At 42.2% G+C, this 16,931-nt stretch overlaps 1 protein-coding gene and 1 non-coding gene across 3 annotated transcripts in view; one reads left to right on the forward strand and one right to left on the reverse strand.

Annotated features, from left to right (window-relative positions):
* Positions 1 to 255: 255 nt before the first annotated feature.
* On the reverse strand, positions 256 to 359 carry LOC123786472 (U6 spliceosomal RNA). The gene has a single exon (XR_006777972.1). It is a non-coding gene; the product is annotated as a U6 spliceosomal RNA (small nuclear RNA).
* A 5,961-nt stretch (positions 360 to 6,320) lies between these two features.
* FNDC3B (fibronectin type III domain containing 3B) overlaps positions 6,321 to 16,931 on the forward strand; it is a 339,246-nt gene continuing 328,635 nt past the window's right edge. The window contains exon 1 of one of the 2 annotated variants that reach the window (XM_045788650.2): positions 6,321 to 6,478. The gene's annotated coding sequence lies outside the window, so the exon portion shown is untranslated. Of the gene's footprint in view, positions 6,479 to 6,507; positions 7,392 to 16,931 lie in introns of those variants that run through there. The other variant, XM_045788651.2, reaches the window with a different exon arrangement.

Genomic DNA, 16,931 nt, shown 5'->3' on the forward strand with positions numbered 1-16,931 from the left:
ATTACAAATTCTTTAAGGAGAGGGATGTTTAAACTTATTCAATCTTCTTTGGAATAATTATCATAAGGCTGGACAGAAAATGTTAGTTAATCTACGAAAAGTAAGTGAAAAATGTTACTGTATCCTAATAAAGCATAAACAATGTATTTGTTGATCCATCACTATAAACCATGGAATTAAAAATGAGAGAGTTATTTGTATTAGTACTATTTTGGTTCAGGAATTTTTTAAATTTTTATTTATTTATTTATTTATTTATTTATGGACTGCTTCATGGATTTGTCTGTCGTCCTTGTGCAGGGGCCATGCTAATCTCTGTATGGTTCCAATTTTAGTATCTGTGCTGCTGAAGGGAGTGCCTGGTTCAGGAATTTTAAACTGGGTTTAGAATAAGCTGTTTCATTCTAAACCTAATGTATTTTTTTCCTTCAATATAGTCTGAATTGGTTTCCTGTCACTTGAAGCCAAAAAGTTCTAAATAAATACCTACCTCCCATAAGAATTGAACAGCATATAATAAAACAGGCATAAGATAGGTTCATTAAAATAAGGATTAAATGAATATGAGGTACGCAATAAAACAGGAGGAAGAATGGTCTTACCAGAAATTCCAGGCTAAGGATAATTGCCATAATTGAGAACAAAATTTATCTTGACTTTCTTAGCAACGAAGGAAAAAAGGAACCTCAATAAATTACCTTATTCTCATTGTTAAATAAAGGAAGCCTATTTCTTCATCAAGATAATGGAATATTATCCAATCATCAGAAAGAAGGAAATCTTCCTGTTTGCGACAACATAGATGGACCTTGATGTTAAGTGAACTAAGTCAGACGGAGAAAGACAAATACCGTGTGATATCACTTGTATGTGGAATCTAAAAAAGCCAGGTTCATGGAAACAGAATGTGATTTATAGACCATGAGATACTGGGAGCCAAGGAACCTCTATTTGGTGACCCGTAAAACAGAGTTTGTCCGGGGAGAGGAAGTGAGTCTGTGGTGCTGGCCTTATGGGTAACTGGGGTGAACTGTCCAAATTCTGCCCATAGCAGGAGGCTCAGCACAGAGGCAGGTACAATATTAGCTGCCCTGGCTAGGTGAACAAGTTACTGAAGCCAGCTGAAGAACTTGCTCACAAGTTCACAGGAAACTTCTAGAAGGAACTGGAAGAGCACAAGGGGAGTGAGAAACCTTACAATAATGGTGGCTGTCAGCATCAGAGAAACGGTGTTTATTAATGTTAATGTGATCAGAAGGTAACCCTCACTAGGGAGGTCTGAGAGCCAGAGATTACAGGTAGTATACCAAAGGGTATGCTTCCAAGAACTAAAAGAAATAAAAAGACTACAAGTGATTTCAAATAGAATATCCTGCCCTTCACAGACACAATGGGCACTGAGGCCTTTATAGTAAGTTTACTCTGTTTTCAACTCATTGCTTCCTGGTCAAATTTCAGAATCTTTTCTTGATCAAAATGGTTTGTATCTTAAGCATGTAGCTAAGCTAAAGACTTTTTTTTTTTTTTTTTTGCTCCCTTTCTCTGTGAAAGACAGATATATTGAGCCATATCTATACCTATATGTGCATCTACATGTGTTTCTATTCAGGGCAAATTTTGAATCTGTTTGAGGAAGACAGTACTTAGCATAGTCATTATGAAGAGGCTCGGTATCATACAGAGCTCTCGCCCTTTTAGGAGGAGAAAATGACCACACAAGTAAATCAGGTGTGAGAGTGGGCAAGAGTGGTAACAACGACTCTGAAGGAAATCAGACCAACTTGCTCCTCTATGGTTCAGGAAAGTCAGGGGGATGGGCAGATAGCTTTTTAAAAAACATTGCCTCAAATTTGCCTCCCATTGGGGAAAAATTACTAGTGGTAGTCCTTGGCCTTGTTTTGTTTTGCATTTTTATTAGTGACTTGGATGGCAACATGGAAAGCATTCTTGTCATTCTTATCAATGTCACAAAGCCGGAAAAGGTTGTTTGGTGATAGACTCAATGTCCAGAAAGTTCCTGGTAGGCTGGAATGTGAGAAAAAAACTTAATAAAATTTAATGAAGTTAAATAGTCAACCAATTAACATTAATTAAAATCAAGTAAGATGAAATCAATTGCATTACTAATACACCCAGCTTGACCACTCTCCATGGAAGAGGAAACATGATGTAGTAGGATGGGAAGGCAGCTAAGGAAATCAGCATCGGATGAACTTGTAATGACAAAGCGTTTTGTCCAAATTGAGGCTGGAAAGGGTACCACTCTGGGGTTGTGTTCCGACGCTGCCTGAAGCATGAACAGAATATGGATACCCACCTTTTGGAGATGTTGAACAAGTAGGCCCCCAGACGTGGCAGAAGACAAGAAAGGAAAGAGATCTGGAAGCCATGTGATGAGATAAGGATTCAGCATATCCGAGATGTTTATCCAGGAAAAGAGAGTCTTCAGGGAGCATGTGACCAGGACGGGCAGTTCATTGGAAGAGAAGTCATGTGGAAGGCCACTGTTATTACTGTGTCTGCCCGCACAGGACCACTGGGGGAAAGTTGCAAGGAGGCAGGGGTCGGAAGACTTGGTATAGATCTGGAGTTGCTGATAAAAGGCCGTCTCGGCAAGAAACATTTCCCTCTTCCTGGTGGTGTTCGGGCTGGGCTGGGTGCTTAGCTGTCATGGACACGGGAACAAAGATTCTGCTTTGGGAGGAAGAGCAGGCCGAAAACCTTTAGCTCCCTATCAACCCTGTGGTTTTATGAGCCCTGGTGGTCATACAGCTTCTACCTGGATAATTTCTGATAACTGTGGGACAGATATTCTTGTTTGAAATGACTTTTAAAATATATGTATTGAACTACAATTTGCTCTTGTCTTGCCTTGAACAATAGTGAAGAAGGTGAAGTCGCTGCCCTGACTGGTTGCATTGTTCTGGAGAAGCGGGTTTGGCTGAAGTTGCAGTGTTGCTCTTAGATTGTCTCCTTGACTGAGCTGGCTGTCCTTTCCTCTAAATAGTACTCTAGTAAATTCTGAACCCTCTACAAAACAGGATTAATTGGCTTTTTGTCAATATTCATATTGAAACTGGTATCAGATCTGGCTCAGGACATTAGAACAAGAAGTAAATGCAAAGAGTTAATGCCCTCTATCTAAGGTCAAGATTGGGTTTCAAGATTAAAGGCAAGACTGAGCGTGCCTGCGAGAATCTAGCAACCCTAGCTGTGGGCAAAGAAAGGAAGGAAGGGTGCTGAGACTGAGAACCTGGCTAGGGCTTCTCCGTACTATGTATTACTGGCTGTTGTGATCTCTGAGACATTCAAATTTAGGCTGAGAGAAGTATCCAGAGGTGTAATGGTTTGAAATTTCTTTTAGTGCTAGTTTTAAAACTCATGCTTTCTGATATGTTAAAGTTGCATTTCTTTTGTTAGAAGGTATTTGAAATCAGGAAGTATCACTTTGAATCTTTTTTTTTTAATACGACTCAGCTTACATTGCACGCACAATAGAAAGACTTACAAGTCTGTATATTTTGTTACATGCCCTCACTTCCAGGCATCATCATTTGGATGTTAATTTTTGTATTTGAGCAAATCCTAAACTGCTTTTGGAGCAAAGTTATGACTACGGGTCCACAATGTAGGACCTCGGGTGGCAGGTGACTTGGGTCGTCAATACCACAGGGTGAGACTCATTGCCTTGTATTACCCTCCTTCCCATTTGCAGACCATCGCACTGGCTTAAGTCTGTCATTTCCCCTCCAGGCTGGGTTCAGGGCATGCCTTTCAGATGAGAGGCCTTGTTCTACATCTTGCTTCCAGAATAGTCAGCTTTGAAACCTACTTCAATCACTCCATGCCTCCGTAACCTCATTGTATTAAATTTAAATCCTTCAACGTGTAGTTGAGAGCCCTCTCAAAGGTCCCATCTTTTTCCTTGAAGTTTCCAATTTCTGTTCTCTTAATTCCCTCCAGGAACGACATCTTCATTCATCTTCAAAGAGGGACTGCTATTTATTTACACCTGAGTATCAGGGCTTTGAGGCTTTTAATTCTCAGGACCTGAACAGAAGGCAATACCACCATTTAACAAATAAATGTTCATTTAAATGTTTACTTAACAGAGGACTCAGAGAACTTGAATAACTTGCCTAACATCACTGGCTTTTGCCTGATTATAATTTCCAAGTTCTTTGGGCTACACCATGCTTCCTCTCATTTTGCACACGTTTACTGTGGCTTCTGTGCTGCGCCAACACTGGTGTAAGGTGTTAGGACAAGAAGATGAATGAAACACTGAAATCACATATATGAACATATATTTACAATCTTAAGGCATTTTTGTATACATTGATTCTTCACTAGAACAAAATCAGTCTAGTGGAAGAAGTAGGCAGAAATAACTGAAATCTGCAGAGAAACAGGAGTGTGCAAAGAGAAATAAGTTTCAAGCATTTGCTGATTTAGGACCCCCCCCCCCAAAAAAAGGAATACTGAGAAATAACTCCTTTCTTTTTGTAACTTACAATTTGATTTTGGAGACGTGTGGGATAATAGTGAATACAGGCAAATGGGGCTCTCTGTTCTAACTGGCTTCTTTCACCCAACGTCTCCAAATGGGCTCTTGAAGCCATCTTTCTAAAACATATTCCAATCCTGGGGGTAGTCCTGCGCCGGAAGGGCAAAGAGGAAAAGCAGTGGCTCCCCAGCTCCCACCTCTGCTTCTCCAGCTTCGCTTAGAGCCCTACCCTCCAGCCCAGCTGAACTTTCATGACTTCGAAGCACACCTCCGTCCTTGTGTACATACTTTCACTCTGTCTGGAGCGTCTGTCTTCCTCTTCCCTATCCTAAGATCGTTTCCTAGTCTTTGAGCTCCAGCTGAAATCATTCCCTCCCTCCCCACAGTCGCATAGCTCTTTTCCCCAGAAACTCACAATTCTTTTCAGTTCTTCTCACATTGCTCTGAAGCTGCTGTTTATGTCCTCCACTTGACTGGGTCTTGTTCATTTTTGTATCCCCAGCATCAACCTAGCATTGTGCTTTGAATAAAGTACCCCTTATATATGTTTGTTGAACAAATTAATTGTAAAGATGTGGAAGAATCCAAATGAGTAGATAACTTGAAAACTTCAGAGAGCACAAGGTTAGATTCAAGTGTGGAAGGACAGGCTTGGCAAAGGAGGCAGAAGCAGGCAAGAGAAATTGAGAAGACTCGGGTTAGGTGCTTGCCCTGAAATTTCAGTTCTCTGCCAGGTTCAAGAAAACTCATAAACACGAAATCTGGACACATCTTTCTTTCTTCTCCTCTCCCCGCACCCCTCCCTTCTTCAACAGGCAATTGTGATGCTAGTTCCATTTCTCTACATGTCTGAGCTAAGATCTGAGTGCTATACGTTTTTCATCTCAGTATTCTTTTATGTTTTTCTGGCTTTAATACAGTACTATGTACAATGACCTTATCTGATAGATGATTGTTCTTTTTAGGTCAATGAAAGTAATGCATTGCCTCTGGTCACTACTGAATACTGCTTTGTGACCAATAAATGATGCTGAATGTAATTATTTAGGATACTTGGGATGCTAAGGAGAGAAGGGTCCTCTGTGGGAGAACTTCTGCCTTCTTGCCTCCTGGATAATTTCAGGGGTGGGATGGGATGCTGCCTGTTAACCATTCTGAGCCTCTATAACAGGAATACATTACATTTAATAATATAAGCCTAACAGTTATCTAATGAATCACATTATGCACGATGCCATGTTTGACAGTACAGAAATAGATAGGAGTATGGATCAGTTTCTGCCCCTGTGAGTGCATATCGGGTTCTGAAAGGGGGAAATAGACATTTTTACTTTGGTGGTAGTAAAATCTGTTCACGCTATGTTAGTTGTATGAACAAGTGCTGTGGGAAGTAGACAAGCGAGTGACAAAACAGCTCACAAGGTTGTGGGGATTTAAAAAAGTTAGATGTGTAAATGAAAAAACGTCTTAGCTCTGATTATTACTCAGCAAACACTGCATTTATATCGGTGTTTGGCGATCTTTTGCAGAACATGCAGCCCTCGTTTTTTTAGGAGCTGCTAGATCCCCTAAGCCTCAGACTTCTTTAGTCTGGCTGAATCAAAGAGTTTCTCCTCAGCTGTGCAGGCCTGGGAGCAAAGGAGGCTCCCACAGTCCTGCGAATCTGAGCTTTTTGGCGGCGGTTTTACTCTGCAGTTTACGGCAGTGGGCGGGCCCCAAATCCCCATGTGGTCCCGACATCATTGACATGGCGGAATCCCCCATCAAACCCTCCTGGTAGTTATTTGAGCGGCGGCGGCGGCCGGAGGAGGAGGAGAGCAGCGGCGGCGGCGGCGGCGGCGGCGGCAGCGGCGGCGGCGGCGGCGGGAGCAGCGAAGGGGGCAGCGGGGATCCTCGGGGCTGCCGGCTGGGAAGGCGTGGGCAACCTGGTGTGTGGCGCGCCCGGAGCCCCGCGTTTCAGCCCGAGAGAAGGTAAGGCGTGCAGGATCGGGAGACTGGAGGGGACCGGGACCCCGCGCCTCGGCCGCTGGGTCCCGCGCGCTGGAAAGCCCCGGCCGGACGCCGAGTCCGCCGGAGTGCGATCCTGTCCCGGAGCGCTCCTGGCGCGCCGGGCTTCCCGGGGAAAACTTGGCGCCAGGCTGCTGGGGCGCCCCGCGCTCGTCTGGGCACCCCGGGAACACGGGGCCCGGGAGGGGGTTTGGCCTCCACTTTGGGACCGCATCTTGCTGGGCTCCGGTTCCCCGCCCGTCCCCCCAGCTTGCCTCGGCTTGGAGGAGGGAAAGAAGCGGGTAGATTCTTCTTGATGAAAAAAAAAAAAAAATCCGGGCAGTGGCTCCCGGGCTCTCCCTCCCCCCCTCGCCCTCCCCATCCTTCCCAGCAGATTCTGTCCGAGGAATCCGCTCCCCCTCCCGGAATCTCCGCGGCAGGAACGCTGCCCGGGAGGGGGAGGGTGGGCGGAGAGGCCGAGGAATCTTCGACGTGTCACTTTCAGAGGCTGTAGATTTCCATATGGTGGAGGGAGGAGGGCGGGCGTGCGAAGTGGGGCTGGAAGTTGGGGCCGCCTCTCCGCGCCGGGCGGGGGCGGGCCGGGACCTCGGACCCCGAGATGCTCGCGGGGAGGGTCCGGACCCGCAGCCCCGGGAGCCGTGCCGGCCCCCTGCCCCCGGCCGGGCCTCTCCAGGACACTCCCCGCCTCGCCGCTGGCCACCTCCGTGCGCGCCACGTCCTCCCTCTCCGTCCTGCCCCCCGGGCTCCCCCCGGGCTGGGGGCGGTAACCGGCGGCCCCGGCCGGACTCGGCGAGCCCTGCGGCTGGAAGATCGGGCGGGGGAGCGGGGCGCGGCGGGAAGGAGCTGGCGACCCGGTGTGTGGGCCAGCGTAGCTCCGGTCAGTCGGTCACCCCGAGGGGCGCCCCGGCCGGGGGTGGGGCGGGCGGCGGAATCCGCGCCCGGAGGCGGCCGGGAGGGGCCGCGCGGACCGTCTGGTGCCCGCGGCGGGGCGGGGGCCGGCCGGCGTGGGAAGGGCCTGTCACCCTGGGAGGAAAGTGGGGCCTCGGGCTGTGCCCGCGAACTTTCCCAAAGGTCCGGGCGCCCCGTGGGAGCCCAAGCACCAGGGCCCGGTGTCCCGGGAGACGGGGCTGGGCCGCCTGGCGGCGCCGTTGGCGGGGAGGCTTCCAGGAGTGCGCGACTGGAGTTGGAGCTTTTCGAATCCCAGCTCCCACCCTGCCATCCCAGACGAAGGGAAGCAGTGGCATATTATCCAGACATTGCCGTTTTGCTGACTTCCTTAAAAGTTACAACTTTTTATTTTCTTTTCAGCCTAGCATTTCCTTGGGAAAAAAAAATTGGCATTTGGCCGCGATGGGCCGACGCTGAGGCCCCAAATCCACACGTTTATCTCTCCATCCCTGCCGGTTTCTAGTCTCCCTCCCCTTCTCACACCCAGGCTTAATCATATTTTGGAACGGGAGAGATCTTTTGTTGGGTGGGCACCCTTTGATTTGCTTGTCCGTTTATTTTTTAATGTGCGGCTAATTTGATTTGAATTTCCTCCAGTTTCCAGGCCCTGCTGGGGAAAACTAAGGGAGAGGAATAAGCCACTTTTTTTTTTCTTTTTTTTTTTAAGAGTTGAGAGAGGTGGGGCATTGGGAAAGGGGAGGCACCGCGGTTGTGGGCAAAGAGTCAGAGGGAGCAGACAGACCCGGAAGAAAAGGAATCTGCTCTGGAATAACACTTTTTTTTTTTTTTTGAGGCTACAGGCCTTGGGCAAAAATGCAGCGCTCTGTTCTGATTTCTACTGTCTGAGTTGCTCTTCCACTCTTCAATTTAATCTGTGACTCTGGGGTCCTGGACAGGCGGGGGAAGAGGCCTGTGCCCCAAGGCAGCCAGTGACCCTGGTTTTGTGCCTTGTGTGGGGGCCCTTGGTTCCCCCTCATTGGAGGCAGGCTTTGTGGACCTAGCGTTCAGTCAGTTTCCTGGTTCCCAGGGAGCAGCTGTTAACCAGAGTAAAGTCTTTGGACATATTTCTGGCCCTGCAAGGGGACCTCACCCATGAAGGTGTAATTCTCACTTTGTTTAGACACTCGAGGTCACCCACAAACTGGGTAAGAATGAGGTATAGCTGGTTAAAAAAAAAATCATTAAAAAGTTCTGTTTAAACTCCTATGTGCTTTTGAAGTGTTCTGGTTTAAATACTAAGAAAGAAAAACTTATCTGTAAAGATAGTGTTCATTTAAAAGAGATGTGAAAAGTGCAAGATATCATCATGGAATAGGGGTTGTAGTTTCTAATTACAGTATATACAATTTCAGAAGGATATTCCCGTAACCTTTTAAGACCGACTTTATAAATAGCCCACATCAGACTGTGGACTGTTGGAGAGCCAATCTTCTGGGGTTTTTGGAAGAATGCTTGGGATTGGTTAGGAGGCTATAGGAGCCTAGGTAGTAATTTATTCAGTAAGAGATTGTGCCCCTTTTGCTTAATAGTTCATTTAACATGGTAGGATTTGATAGTGTCATTAGACGTTAGCCAGAAGACTTTCTTAACCTTTTCAGTTTAGGAAAATGAGGCTCGGGAGGGAAAGCGACTTGTCCAGGGTTGCCATTATTGGGTAAAGTCTAATATAGGATTGTATTAATAACTACTCTTTCTTGAATATCTAATGTGTACTAAGCCCTATGTATTGCACTTTTTTATATATTATCTCATTAAAATCGTAATAACAGTCTTTAAATTTACGTGATGTTATGGACCTTTTACAGACAAGGGTGTTGATGTTCACAGGAATTAAACTCACTTGTATAAGATCACTTTGCTCTGAAAAGGGTTTTCTTTGATGGCGGAAATGGCACATTAGTTGTGCCTTTGAAATGTGGCTAGTGAAACTGAGGAACTCCGTTTTACATTTTATTTACTTTTTAAAAAAATTGTATTTACTTTTAATTATTTCAAACTACTTGTGGCTAGTGGTTACCATATTGGAAATCACAATGTAGAACTCTCTGGCTCCCGAATGTGTTCACGTTTAACTGCATCGTACTGCTTTTTAGGTCTAGTGCACTGTTCTTACCACCAGAAGATGCTTAGACTCTGCCTTCCAATGGAATTTAAATGCTGAGTCAGCTATACCTAATTTTTGCTTTTATACCTTGAGTGCGTAAAATACGCACATGTTTTTTTAAATGCTTACATAACATAGTTTAAACTGATGGACAGAAATTTAAATGACATTTTCTTGTTTGGTTGAAATAATCGTTTATAGTAACTGCTGAAAAGGCAGAACTTGTTGGTTATTTTAGTGTAATAAAGGGTTGTAAATGGAGGCAATATGAAAAATCACTGATGGGGGTTAAAAAAAAATGACCCACTAATAACCATGTTCACCTCTTCACTGGGTGATTCTTTTCATGTGACTTCATGTCAGGGAAATTGGTGAAACCATCATTCACTTTGCCTTATATAGTTGCAAAATTAATCTGAAGAATTCAAATCATTGCTTTACTACCAAAGAATAAATTCAAATATAATACACTATATTTCATCTATGAATTGGGAAGAATATATTTAAGAGGAAAACAAACATCCAGAAATACTCTTGGTGGCAAATGGTGAAGTAGTTTTCTGATTAGTGAGTTGAATTTGCCTTTGTTGCATTTTAGAATTCATTTGATAGAAGGAATTTCAACAATTTTCTTGATTTTGTATGAAATAGAAAATTCCAGCTCCTGTTAAAGTAAGCATTTATCTGGATTCTATCTATAAATGTCCAGTAACTGAATACTTTTTGGAGGAGGGGGGCATACTACTTTCAGGAAAAGACAAATGATAAAGTAATCTTATTATTAGGATTTTTAAAGAAGTAACTTCCAGGTTCAGTATAAATATATCTGAATCTATTGTGCCTTGCATAGTTACTGTACTTCCTGGGATTAATTGCAGTTCATGATCCTGGTGCTAGAGCATTATTTGACCCTGAGAGACCTACACTTGTAAATCAGCTTTAAATTGATCTGTATTATTTTAGTGTTATGTGAATTGAATGGCCTCCATCTTTTTCAAACTTGTAAATTCAGTTACAGGTGAGTCATTGGTTAATGACTCTGTTGAGATAGCTGAAACACCCTTTTCATACCCATTCCTGACCCTGGGAAGCATAGTTATTTTCAAGGAACCAGGATAAAGACCATGATACAAATAGGATTACAGTGTTCTCGTGAGTGTGACCAATATAGGAAGCACCATTTAACTCATGATACACAGTTCCACTTGTCGAACGTCAAGGCGATTAATACAGACGAGAGACTTAACTAAAATCTTAAAAGACAAAAGATGTTGAAAGATGGGCAAATAATGGGCAAAGATTAGAAGTCTTAAATGTCTAGTGAGGGCTGCCTCTGAGCATGAGTTTGAAATCAGAATATCTATTCTGCCAAGGACTGACTTTACTTTTTAACTGTATATTTTTGATAAACTTCTGAACCTTTCTCGGTTTTGGTTTCCTGATTTTATTATAAAGAGAAAACACCTCATCCATACCTTTTTTTTTTTTTTTCCAAATGGTCGTCCAAGGGATTAATGAGTCAGTGTATTGAAAAGCGTTTGGTAAAGCCTTATGCAAACTCCATAGTCCGTTATATTCCAAAGTTTAAAATAGCTGTTCCTATTACTTTGCACATTTTTAGGGACCTCCAAATTACATGTGGACAGTTTGAAAAATAATTTATTTTTCCCTTTTTGATGAGTAAGTCAGGCTTAAAGCTCTAGATTGCTGTGTTCATTTTCTCCCTATTCTGATAGAATAGTTGATTTGTGACCTCTCAAAAATCGTACTGTGTATAAGTCATCCCAGCTCCATGTTTCGGGGAAGTTTTTCCTTAGATGTAGCTTATAGCTGGCTGGCATTGCTGACGTGGACAAGACAGTCTGCTTCATTTGGGGTTTTTCTTGAGATTGAGGGGAAAAAGGGCAGTCTCTTAGAGGAACTTTAAATACTGAATGATAGAGGTGTAAGGCTTTAGTCATTGTATATTATCTTAGCCTATTATTTGAGCTTTCAGTAATTACAGCTGAGAATGGGGGGAAAGAATATTTTCAGGTAGAGGGAGCTTTACAACTTACCTATGTTTCCATTTTAGAAATCATAATTGCCATTTCCTCACATTAGCGAGGTTAATCCATTAAATGAGAGTTTTTTGTGGTAAGACATTTTCAAGCAAACCTTAATTCTCATCCTATGGACGTTGGGAATACACTTAAGTGCTTGAGGAGAAGGTTGATTCTTTAGTTTACTCTGAGCACCTTTGAATATAGGAAAATATTCATAACTGTGTATATATATACTTTTTTGCCTTAAAATATAAAGTATGGTGGGGCCCCCAGGTGGTGCAGTGGGTTAAACATCCTGACTTGTGGTTTCAGCTCAGGTCGAGATAGCACCTTGAGATCGAGCCCCACAGGGGCTCTGTGCTCAGCGAAGAGTCTGCTGAAGTTTTTCTTTCCCTCTCCCTCTGCCCCTCCCCACACTCTCTCACGCTTTCTCTCTCTCTCAAACAAATAAATAAATCATTAAAAAATAATAAATAAAATAAAGAAAAATAAAAGGATAGGCTGGTGATGGGTATTAAGGAGGGCACATATTGCATGGTGCACTGGGTGTTATATACAAATAATGAATCATGGAACATTGCATCAAAAACTAAGGATATACTGTATGGTGACTAACATAATAAAAAACTATTATTAAAAAAATATAAAGTATGGTATGGTGTTATGTGCTTCAACAAGGCAGAAAACACTTCAGTTGTGATTAGACTGCGGCAGCTCTCTGTAGAAGTCAAGCAGAGCCTTACGGGGAGGATGACCTGATGGTACTTGGGCGCTTTACAAGGTACGGCTCAGGAGAGTCTAGTCCCTAGTTACGAGCTTACCTGGAGGGGAATTGTTTATGGTGCAGTTTTACTGTCTAGGATCAGTCCTTGTGGACCAAAAATATGGGGGGTTGGACGAGGGGATAGGGGGACAGGAAGTTTGTTAAGCCACCAAATGTCAATCAGGTAAGGTAGATAGACCCATTGTTTAGCCGTCTGAAGGTGGGGTATTTCTCATTTTGAAAGTGGATCCATCTGTGAATCTCTCTTTTTTGCCACTAGCTGAGTTCTGCAAGTTTAGCATTCTGTAGCTCCTGGATTGTAATTTTCAGTGCCCTTGGCTGATGAGATGCCCTTGGCAGTACTCACTGTTGTTTCAGGCACTGGCTCCTAATGTTTTGTTTCTTTGATATCTTGACAACTGCTTGTCAGTTTTAAGTAACTGGAGGGAGAAGAGTTTAGTGAGATGGTATTTAATTTTATTTCATTCACTTGTTTATTGCCTCTGAAAGCATTTATTGAGTTCTAGATTCTTTGAAAATAGAATATTCTACTCTATTGATTTTGGGGGGGCAAATGCAAAGCATTTTTTCTTAACTTACATGGGTATTTTGCTCATGTTTTTGGAATGTTGTGTAGAGAACGTTGTCTGCCACCAAACTCCTAGGGCAGGATGGTGGCAAGTTCAATTCTTTAATGCTTTCTGAAATTTGAGAAGTGCTAAAATTGGAGCACTTACAGGCTCTGTTTAAAACTACATTTATATTCAAATTTAAGGCTTCTGATACATCCTCGTTTTGACTCTGGAAGATGAAGATTTTTAGAAAGGCAACCAGTCAGAAAAGTTTACTTGAACTAAGTATAATACCAACCCATAGTCTTCAATTATAAAAAGCTTTCTGTTGAAATAACTATCTAGAAAATTGTCTTTGTACGTGAGCAAATGTAGTAAATTTGAGAAGTAATTGAAGACTCTAAAATCCCAGGAAATAGCGTGATTTAATTTATTCTTAAGGGACTCCGCTTCTCCACAACTGGTGAAAGAGGGGTCTCTATTAAAAATAACTCCATTGTTCTTGATGTAACTAATTAGGAATTTGCAATTATCCAGGCGAGTCTAGGATACAGTTTGGTTTCCTATTCTATATGAAAAGGTTTTACTGTAACAGAAGTTTAAATAGATCATAGGAGGGAATATTTTCCAAATTAGGAGAACAAACTACTTTTAAGCACTTTGAAAAAATCAGTTTACTTAAAAGCGGTGTAGACCTGCATAGGGATTGAAGCTAGTTCTACTGGGGGGCATTTCATAGAGCTGCAGGAGCCCTTGGGCGTTGTTGATTTATTCAATGCGCTCCCATGCTAGGAACATTTTACAAGCAAAAGTTAGAACTACATTTTTGTATGCAGAGTAGGTCACAACAAGCAAATATCTATCACACCCTACCCCCACCAATAGACTCCAGCTATGCCTGTTTATTTGTTTTGGAGTTTTTCTGTTGACATTTGCTTCACTGCTTGTTAATTTCTTTTATCACCTGTAAGCACTTGATGGCAGATCGGTGAGTGCAGGTGTTAAAGGTTTAAGAACACCGTTATTCCTTTTAGTTGCCCATCTCCCCTGCCTCCACTGTTTGGGCAAACTTGTGGAAAGTCCGGTGAGTAGTATTTAAATAAGCCTATTACCCACCCTCCTCCTCTGCTTTTACTAAAGCAGGACCTTCCTGCGCAGCTGAAGGAACTGACCGGTAAGAAGAGTAAATTTCTTTAAAAATACTTCCATATATTTATATCCAATTACTCAGACAATGAAGTTTTCTAGTGTATGACTTTTTAGGGGTCAGATTGACCAGTTTTTACAGTACAAGTTGTATGTGTGGGATACTTAATACATTTTTAGGATATTATGCTTCTTTTTATATTTTGAAGTTGTTTTTTTTTAACTCTATCTTCCATTGTTCAAGTTGTTTAGGAGGAAAATACTGTCTTTAGATATTGCTGTTTCTGGTTTTTCTTTTGTGGTTTTTCTTAAGAAAAATAATTCCAATTTAGAGTAATTGAAGTCAACATTATTCTGAATTAGTGAATCAGAAAAGACTTGAAAGTACATTGAATTGGAACCCTCCTGTATTGGTGTTGAGAACGTAAAAGATAGAGCTGCGCGGAGAATAGTTTTGTGGTTTCTCAGAAAATTAAATGTAGAGTTACCTAGCAACTCCATTGCTAGGTATGTACCCCAAATAATTGAAAGCAGTGACTCCAACAGATACTTGTACACCAGCGTACAGCAGCAGTATTCCCAACATCAGGAAGGGGTGGAAACAACCCAAGTGTCCATTCACAGATGAGTGGGTAAACGAAGGGTGGTATATACTTAAAACGGAGTATTATTCAGCCATAAAAAGGATTGGAATTTCTATACGTGCTACAACATGGATGAACCTTGAAAACATGATGTGAGTGAAATAAGCCAGACACAAAAGGACAAATGCTGTGTGTTTCCACTTACATCAGCTGCCTAGAAGAGGTAAATTCATAGTCACAGAGTAGAATAGAGCTTACCAGGGCGAGGGGCAGGGGGAACAGGAGTTACTGTTTAATGGATACAGGGATTCTGTGTGGGATAATGAAGTTTTGGAGATGAATCATGGTGATGGTTGCACAACATTGTGAAGGTACTTAATGCCACTGAATTGTATGCTTAAAAATGGTCAAAATGATAAATGTTTTGTTATGTATATTTTACCATAATAAAAAACAAAAACTGTTGAAGGAAATTTATTCCACACCATCTCAGCTTGTCTCTATTTGCTCCCCTTTGTTCTGCCTCCTTGCTGGTCTGTAAGTTGTTCCCCCCCCTTTCCTCCTCCTCCTCCTCCTATTGCATTCTAAAGGGAGATTGCCCTAGGCCGTTTTTAGAGATCAGAGTGTCCTCATTTTATTAACTGGCTTGAATTTAAGAGACTGTTTAAAAGTAGTAGATCTCTGGAGGGGGGAAAAAAAGACATCTTAATATTGAGATGAACCCGGTAGTTTGTGAACATTCACAGACTATGTAGGCACATAAAGGTAAAGTAATCTATCCTGAATTTCACTGTGAGTCATCTAAGAACGAGGGATGTACAGTTAGACGTGTCATATTTTCTATTCCGTTTGGTCATCTGCCGTACTTTAGGAAAAAGTTGGATTTCCACTCAGAAACGTTCTAAGTCATCTCAGTTAGTACTCATGTTGGAAGTGTTCAGGTGCTAACATTCTTCAGTTCCTTAGGCTTAAGCCCTGTTGGAAGGGATAGAGTGAAAGAAAGCATGTAGTATTCTGTTTTATTCATTATGAACTTGTCCTTAGCAGCTAATAATTTTGTGGTAGTTATTGCACTCTGAATGTTGGTGGTTGGTTTTTTGTTTTCTACTTCTGAGATACTGGTGTTCAGTTTGGGTAGGTCATTTATAAAAAGATGTCGGGATTTCCATTAAGTGATTAAGTATGAAACTTAAACATCGGATATAAAGTGCATGTTAGGAATACTAGAAATATCATAAAAATTCAAGTGGAAAGATTTCAGTTCATATACAAATAAGTTATAGGGAAAATTACATTACTTTAATTATATCTGTATGTAATTAAAGTGATTTAAAAAACGTATTTGTCATCCATAATCGTTCATTAATTCCTGAACTCCTGGAAAACAGTATGAAGTTGCAAGGGTTTTTATGATGGCAGTGAATGTGTGCTCTGCTGTCCCTATGGGTGTGCTGTATTTTCTTTGCTGTGTACGTAAATAGAATTCATGCCATAGCAGGCCATTTTTGTGGCCTAATTATTCCAGAGGCACTCTCATTACCACCTGATATCAAAAGGCACTGAGAGCCATGATCTCTTTATATCTCGGAGGGATATGAAGAATTATAACATGTTTGCAGAGTGCTCTTCATTGACTTTTGACCTCAAAAGAAAAGAATGTCCAATTCCATTGCATATCCTCATTATGTTCCAGAATCTCCTTCTAGGTCATTTGTGGTTTTCTTTAAATTCTTCTGGCACTTTATCTGTACTTTTGAGAACAGTCGTTTTTAGTGTTGTCTGATTGTCTCCTTGCCCCCCTAACTTGAATGTAGGGATGATAACTGATTTAGGGTCTTTCATGGTGAGTGCATAGTAAATGTCCCTTGGATGGTTGAAAGAATGGATTCCCAGGTTGAATGTGCCATTCATATATACTTCCTGCCTTTCCTCAGGTGCTCTGTCAGTATTTCTTCTACTGAAGTTGACCTCTTTAAGCATGGGCCATGGGCCATGGACATTTTTGTGTTTCCAACAGTGTTCCTGAGTTTTGTTTTTTTTCCCTCGTAGTAGGGATCTAATAAATATTTAAACAAAGTAAAACAAAGGCATGAGTCATCTTCAGTGCAAGTCTGGGTTTGCATTTATTACTGTTTTAAAGAAATGAAAGGGGCACCTGGCTAGCTCAGCCTGTAGAGCATGCAGCTCTTAATTTTGGGGTCGTGAGTTCAAGCCCCATGTTGGGTGTAGAGTTTACTTTAAAAAGGAAAGAAAGA

Source organism: Ursus americanus, chromosome 4, assembly GCF_024610735.1.
Source record: "Ursus americanus isolate L20-20 chromosome 4, mUrsAme1.1.p, whole genome shotgun sequence".
NCBI classification, from domain to species: Eukaryota; Metazoa; Chordata; class Mammalia; order Carnivora; family Ursidae; genus Ursus; species Ursus americanus.